At 43.2% G+C, this 6662-nt stretch overlaps 1 long non-coding RNA gene across 1 annotated transcript; it reads left to right on the top strand.

Moving 5' to 3' along the window:
- The first annotated feature begins 2994 nt into the window (after positions 1-2994).
- Positions 2995-6016, top strand: LOC137851647 (uncharacterized). The gene is made up of 3 exons (XR_011093317.1): positions 2995-3149; positions 3238-3358; positions 4497-6016. It is a non-coding gene; the product is annotated as an uncharacterized lncRNA (long non-coding RNA).
- Positions 6017-6662: the final 646 nt, after the last annotated feature.

The following is a 6662-nucleotide window of genomic DNA, read 5'->3' as shown; positions in this document are numbered from 1 at the left end:
CTCATTGACTTCAGTAGGTGTCTGATCAGGGTCTTAATCTGCATGTGCCTGTAATCCCAATCAGTAAATGCGCACGCACTTTGTTTTATTTAAAATATAAGCTCCTCAGGATCACCATTCGTGCAAATTCCAGGACAACAGCGTGGGGGTTGGTCCCACTTTCAGGATTGCCTATACCCGATAATAAACACAAAGCCCTGCCACCCACCCCGAGGGATGCTCTCCCATGGACATGCTCCTGTCCAGGATTTTCACAGTGTGTCATTGTTCACATTTTAAAATTGTATACCCAGAGCACCCAAGGCAGAGAGCACAACAGGGAAGAGGTTGGCCTTGTTACATGAGGGGTATGTCCTCTAGCACAAAGGCAACTGTCTCCATGTCTGTCTTTTCTTAACTTGATCAAACCTGTTTGCTTCACAAGGATGTTCTCTTTAAATTTCCCAAGGAGAAAAATGGATAATTTTGACTGAGAAAACCTAAAGAAAAATAACAGCTTTAAAAAGCATTGGGAAAATGAAAACTAGGAGAGAGAGAATGATGCCACTATCAAATATTCCAATTAACACTTTTGGAAAAAAATCTGTTCTTCTCAAAAGCATTTCTTTGATCTTTTGACTGTCTGAGACCCGTTTTGTTGGTTTGAATGCTGGTATCTCTGCTCTTCCCATACAGAGCATGCCCCTGGCCTGGCTATTTGAATTCCCTAAGCTTGAAACAGCTTCATTCATTGCAAGTATGTCAGCTCTGCTCCAGGCTCTGTAATAATAACTCTTTCACTTCAGCTGATGAGATCTAGATATCAATCTTGCTGAGGTCACCAAAGGAAAAAAATGAGCTTGGTCACTTCTCCATTGACGATTCAACACAAACCATTTATCTTCGCCTAGGGGGCCTCACAGTTCCCCCTTGTTTTATCCGAATTGCACAAAAACGCACAACTGAGATTTCACTGAGATAAAAAACAAAAACAAGAACAAAACAAACAAACAAACAAAAAAACCTTCGTGACACCATTCATTTTTGGTAGCTACAATGTCACAGGGACAAAGTGGCAAAAAGCTTCTCCCTTTATTAATGCCAACCATCCCTGTTAGAAAGAAGCTGTGAGGCTGACCTGAGCTTTCCTCAAATGCAAAGCACAAAATCCCTGTACCCAGAGACATTGCACGAAGCTCATAACAGCCTTTTCTCTGGTGCTTGCTACTACTGAGTGGAGAAAAGGGAGCAAATGAATTCAAGTCTGTTTATCCCCATCTGGTTAGATGATGTGTTATTGGCAGGCCTGGCTGAATTTGCTTTGTGTGGCACCTTATACAAGACACCTAAGGCATATGTCTTCCAGATAAAAGCCAAGTCCCCTGATTAAAGGGTCAAAGCAGAGTGCTGACAGTAGGAAGATGAAGCAAGCTGTTACTGAGCTCTGCAGAGGGATGGGAGTGGAGATTTCAGAGCAAGACAGTGAAAAGCTGAGAAAAGATGCATTTCATCCAGGCAGAGATACCAGCACTGAGCGGGCTGCACAAGACACAAAAAACCTACCTCCTTTCACCTCACAAATACAGACTGGAAAGATATCCACTGCAGGGACCAAATTTGAATAGGGATGAGTGGTGTGTGAAGGACATCCAGGAATGGGCAGCTGCTGTGATACGCTCCTGGAGCAGGTCCTGTGATTGTCACCTTCCCCTTTCCCCCACCACTACCTCTCCCTCCTTGCTCACCCCCAGCTTCAAGCAAGCTATGCGGACCCCATATTTATGGGCACACAGGACTGGTGCTGACCCAAGAAAAGATACCAACCTTTATCAGATGACTTCAGGTCACCAAGCTGGACCAGCACCAGCACTGGGGACAATGAGCATCACAACCATTTGTCCCTCTCTGGTCTATACTACTCATTCCAGCAGGGTTTTGCTGTTATATCTCCCCTGGGGAAAGAAAGGCAGCTCTGAGTACCTCAGAGATGTGGAGAGCTAAATCTCCCCTGGGGGAGCAGTTTCCATTTCCATGGGCAGCCCTCAGCATGTCCCAGCAAGCGCAGCTCCACACCTGGGGACCGGGTTTTGGTGCCCTGCGGAAGAGGCTGCCGTACAGGATCCCCGAAGCAAAGATTAATTAATGAGTGTTTGCACAGCACTTCAAAGGTGTGAAGAGCCATATAGATGCTGCTAAGTATCATTGTTAATTATGATTAGGTGTAATATTTTAATATATCAATATCGCACGGTAAATAGTGTGAAAAACGTGAGCTGAAAATCAGCAGCCGCTGCAATTTTGTCTTTGCATCTGGAGATGCATTGACCCTGTGGGCACAGACCTGGTCTGGGGGTCCAAAGGGCATGTGCAGTGGGGGACAGAAGCCAAAAAGCTGTTTTGGTGGTAACCCGGCTTGCACGGACTTTTTGTAAGGGGTAGGGAGAAGGCAGAAAAAAGTGGCATTTTGAAAGCAAACCAAACAGGGCATTGGAAAATTTGGCGGCAGTTGAATGGCCATGATTTCAGTGATCCATTTTAAGGAAACCACCATCTCACCCACCTCCACACCTCACCAACAGCAATGCTTCTGCCAAATGTATTTTGTTCAAAGGCAGGTTTTACACTGCTGAGTACCAAAAAGGATCTCCAGGTTGTCCTCAGGGTGGTCCATGCAGCCTTCTGCAGTTTTGTACTCCCTGTTCTGGGGGTCATTTCCACCTCTGGGTGTTCACACCAAAGGTTTAGCACAGCTCTCTAGATGGGCAGGCAACAATAAACTCATAACATCAGCTCTCAGGGTTTGGGTTTGCCCATGAGCATCAGAGTTTTTGCATTCATTCACCAATCAGCCAGAAGGACCAAAGCACAGGGGGACGTCTCTCCACCTTCCCGTTACCTCCAGCTGCCTCTGTGCTTAGGATAAGCAAAGGAGCTGTAAATCTGAGGATTAAGCTCTCAACCAACACACCTGACAGACTTCAGTGTTAGGCAAAACCCCATTAAAATCAAACACCTGAGTATCCCTTAGGCTGTGGTTCTACTTTCTCAGGCCCTCGCTTTCCTCACCTGTGAGGCTGAGGATGATAATTTCTCTTTGGAAGCAGACTGAGATGTATGGCTGAAGGGCCCGAAGCCAACGAGAGTTAACTTTTATTAAATGGATTCTGAAGGCCAGAAGGACCGTTGTGATCGATAGGTCTTGTCTGTATAACCTTCTTCTGCACATTCTTTGTACTGATCCTTTAACTTCTCTTTTAGGCCTGACATATTGTTTTTCTGTGCCTTTGTCCACCCTGGAGACCTCCGTCTGCCTACCCCCGTGACACCCTGGAGGACAGATCTGGTACCTGGTGCTGCTGATACAAGGTTTGATGCAAGGGTAAAATTGTTAATATTTGTAAGGGGCTATAACTTGATGGCTGAGGTATATTAATCAGTGGTGTGAGACTGCTATCAAAGCCCAAATTTGCCAGAGAGAAGGGAAAAGAAGTGGTGGGTTGGGTGGGGAATTGGTACATGATAAATCTATGTAATGCAGAGAGAGAAACTTGTAGGGAGGGAGCTGCTCTGCTTCCTCTCTTCTCTCTGTCTCTCATGCCTTATTAATAATGCTTGTGATGTTAATTATCATCTCACATAAATGACAAATAAAAAAGACTGATTTATATTGTTCTTGAAATACAAAGATTCATACACAGCCTTGGAGAAAGACTCTGATCACTCATTCCCCCCAGTAAACATAAATATTCAATAATTAATATTGAATTTTTGGAAGGCTGATCTGTTCTCTTGATCTCTACAGCAGCCTGTTGACCCTGTCATGTGTTATAGGCAGCATGATATTGAAATCAGGGCCTCATCTAGAGCTGCACTTACCAAGCAAATCTATTCAACCCCAGTTAGAAGGTGATATATTAACCAGCTCCAACCTGCCATCGCTGCATTACTGCCTTTGCTGAAGAAGCAGCATCCTGACTACACCCTTCATGCAGTGGTACGGGAATTGTTTGTCCTGTATTTGCTCACAGGAGTCCTTGATCTTCCCTGTTCCAACTCACAGAGAGCTCTGCTTCACCACTGAGCCAGCACGGGGTGGCAGGAGAGCCTGGATTTCCTGGGCTGTGCTCACTGCTGCCCCAGAGCTGCCGGGTACCTCTAAGACTCACGGCAACCCTCTGTCTTAAATTTTCCTCTTTGCCACATGGAGGACATCCTTCTGCAGAGCACCCCAGAACACCCTCAAGAAAGGGAAATGATGTGGAGGAGAAAGAGAGGAGGAAGCTGGTCCAGTCCTGGGGGGAATTAGCACCCAGCTGCTCCCTCAGTGCTGGTGTATGGGGAGCAGCCTTCCCAGTTTCACAGGAGCAGGGACTCGGTATTTTGGGCTGGTAGTAACCTTCCTCCAGCCATGAGGCCAGTCGTTGGCAAGCCCTGCCCACAAATTCTTCCAGATCAGAACAGCTCATTGCTTCTGGTCCCAAACAACTGTGGTTTTTTTTTTTTTTTTTGAAAACCAGACACTTTTGAGGGCAGCACATCAGCACTTCTTGAGGCTGAGTCCCCAGCGCCTCAGCCAGAGGACCATCTCTGTTAACTCCCAGGGCCACTGACACAGAAACCTCACACGACCTGCAGTGCGGGCTCTGGGAAGAGGTGTCAGCAGCTGCTGTTTTCCAGAGTGTCCCTGCCAAAACAGCCATGGTGATGGAGGAGGAACATGGAGAAGCAAAATGAAGGGACAGTTTCCAAAGCATGTTATTTTGGGGGTAAACATTTAAAAATAAAAAAATAAAAAAGGAAAAAAAAAAAAAACAAACACAACAACAAAAAACCCACCTCAAAACAGCACAACAAATTTCCTCCCTGGACTCCCTGGTGATTTTATCTTCCTCCTTGCTTGACCTCTCATAACACAGCTGAACTATAAATAAACTTGAGATAGTTATGACACAAGCCAGGCTACCAAAGCAGGCGTGGAAAGTGGATGGAGATGCTATGAATGATCTCTACTATCTGAAGTGTTACTTTCCAGTATTTCTTCCTAGCGACCAAGAGAAGAGGAAGAACAGACCCAAACAGATGAAAAACGTCCTCTTATTCTGCACTTTCAAAATCATTCCCTTTTAAAAACTGCTTTAAAATGTATAGGTACTTTTCTTCCTGTAAATAAATTGCTCTTTTGTGCAATAAACATGTAAATTAGACTATCGAGCATCTCAGATACAAAGTATTTCCTTTTGGGTATCATAAATAACACAGTGTAGCCCCTGTCTGCGTTAGCAAAGTTTCTGTCTCATAGTCAAGACAGAGGAAGAATCATTCTCACAAAAACACCTTATTCCCTGAAAATGGTTTGTTGTATGTTACCAATCAATCCTTTAAGAGTCTGTAGGCAGCCCCTTCCTGCTATAAATTGGTGTCACTCCACTGAAGTCAATGAAGATTATATAAATCGAGGGTCTGACTCCATGTGTGTGTCTCCCACTCCCTTATGCATGGTGTGTTTTAATCAGCCAAAGCAGAGAGCTTGCTGTATAACCTATTTGAGGAAGGAGAAAAAATAACATTAGAGAAGTGATCTTCTTTATCTAGGGCATGGATTTTCTGTTTGAAGCTTAAGCTTGTAATGATGACTGAGAAACAGCTTGTTGGCGAATGTTTGTGGGTCTGTAAGCAACTGAGAAGAACACCATTCTTTTAAATATTCTAAATAAATTTTCAGGGCTTGCTTGTTTATAAAGTATACTTCTGGTGGTGGCATCTCTGACCGCAGGAACATTACTTGTCTGATGCTACGCTCCCGAGTTCTGTTTGCTGACCCATTACTGCATCAAAAATGAAGAGATTGAATTTAGTTCCAATAAAATTGCATTAAGTTTGCAATAGACATTTTTTATTTCCAATTGGATATGGCAGCTCCCTTCTACGTGAAAGAACAAAGTACAGTGTTTCCAACAAAAACCTCTGGAGGTCTCATCTGTGACCTTGTCTCCAGAACTTTTAACAAAGTCCTATTGAATTAGGTTCCTTTTTTTTTTTTTTTTTTTAAATGAAAGATACCTTCCAACTAGTATTGATAAATAATTCTGGGTTGACAACACTTAAAACTTAGTCTTGCAACATAAGCTACACTCATAGACCTGTCCAGAATACCACTGAGATGATCTTTGTTTTATAGAGAAAAAAATGATGTACAGTAGATGTATAGTATTTACCTAGTTCCATTGGTGTCTATGAGAAAGGGGGACATTTGAACACATTCTTGCTTTTGTATCTGAAATTCATCATTACAAGTACACGTGACCCAAATGTCTCCACAAGTGTTCAATATTCTGTGTTCAACAAGTTTTCTGGAGTTTAGCTTATATACTCTTTGTTCTGCCTATCCATTACTTCAATTGGGAGACTGGCTGCTATCTCATTAAAGGAACGCTTTAAATGGGAAAATAATACTATAATGAATTGTGCACTACTGAATAATGAATATTATTATTTTATCCTGACATGAAATTGGAAGCATTCTGGGCATTGTGCTTATTTTCTGAATGCCCGAAGTTGTTGTTGTACTTGTTTGCAAAGAAAAAGCAAAGCAATTCTACAAAATACCAGGAATCAAATTCAAGCTGTTTTGTTTATACTTATTTACCAAATCTGTTTCCATTTTCTGACTAGCTCTCATTGTA

Source organism: Anas acuta, chromosome 2 (genome assembly GCF_963932015.1).
Source record: "Anas acuta chromosome 2, bAnaAcu1.1, whole genome shotgun sequence".
Classification (NCBI taxonomy): domain Eukaryota; kingdom Metazoa; phylum Chordata; class Aves; order Anseriformes; family Anatidae; genus Anas; species Anas acuta.
The sequence above is the reverse complement of the archived record's forward strand: the minus strand, read 5'-3'. Positions and strand labels throughout refer to the sequence as shown.